The sequence below is a fragment of the Myotis brandtii genome, unplaced genomic scaffold (assembly GCF_000412655.1).
Source record: "Myotis brandtii unplaced genomic scaffold, ASM41265v1 scaffold8, whole genome shotgun sequence".
Lineage (NCBI taxonomy): Eukaryota > Metazoa > Chordata > Mammalia > Chiroptera > Vespertilionidae > Myotis > Myotis brandtii.
Window position 1 is genome coordinate 5,590,877 of NW_005371219.1, and position 909 is coordinate 5,591,785.

A 909-nucleotide genomic window follows, 5' to 3' on the forward strand; every position below is an offset into this window, starting at 1 on the left:
ATCTTGGCTGACAGTTAATTTGCATATACTCACTGATTAGCCAATGAAAAGGGTAGCGGTCGTACGCCAGTTACAATGTTTCTCTTTTATTAGTGTAGATTAGTGTAGATGTTTCCATTTCATCTCTTTCATCAGACTTCTATCTACCCATTTCCATCGTCATCCACTGAATGCACTTATAGTCAGCATTCCACAGTATTTAAAGTCACAATAACTTGAGCATTCCGTGTGTATCTTCAATTAGATTGTAAGTTTCTCGGAGCTGGGGATCTATGTCTTAATTTCTTTTGAACCCTCCAGAGAGCCTAGAAGTTAATGTTGGCAGCCTAGAGCTTCGACCAACACTGGCTGGGTCTCCAAAGCGCCATTCTGTCAAGGTGTAGAACTTCTGTTCCATCTTGCCACGCCTGTCGGTCTGAGGTTTCTTGGTGCTCACCCACATTCTTCGTTTTCTATTAGAACAAAGGGCTTGTTGGACAGAGACGCGAACGCAGCGCCGAGGAAGCTGAATAAACGGAATCTGACCCACCCCCTACGACTGAACGACCACCCTCTAAACAGGGCCCGCTGACAGTCTTAGGGCACAAGGTTTAAAACCCCGCTCCCAAGCCTAATTACCCGCCAGTTACCCGGGTCTCGGGCGCTGCCAACGCGAACGGATGTTGACAGGGCAGCGAGGATCTGCAGTCCGGAGGTGCCGTCGCTATGGTAACAGTGAGACGCGGGCGTACTTGGCGGCCTTCTGACGGAAAGTCTTAGCCCGAACCTAGACAACAAGGTCGCGACGGCCGCCATGGCAGCGACTGGCGGAGGCAGCGTGACTTACGGCCGCCCTGCCCCTCGGTGGGCGGGGAATTCGAAAGCGGGAGCGGGTGCCTGAGGGCGCGGGACCGGCCGCTCCGCGGGATG

At 52.6% G+C, this 909-nt stretch overlaps 1 protein-coding gene across 3 annotated transcripts in view; it reads right to left on the bottom strand.

Annotated features, from left to right (window-relative positions):
* The window catches only part of FAM229B (family with sequence similarity 229, member B), a 13,201-nt gene extending 12,373 nt beyond the window's left edge, over positions 1–828 (bottom strand). Inside the window, exon 1 of one of the 3 annotated variants that reach the window (XM_005883728.2) lies at positions 630–828. The gene's annotated coding sequence lies outside the window, so the exon portion shown is untranslated. The remainder of the gene's footprint in view (positions 1–629) is intronic. The other 2 variants (XM_005883727.2, XM_014531390.1) reach the window with 2 other exon arrangements.
* Between the last annotated feature and the right edge of the window lie 81 nt (positions 829–909).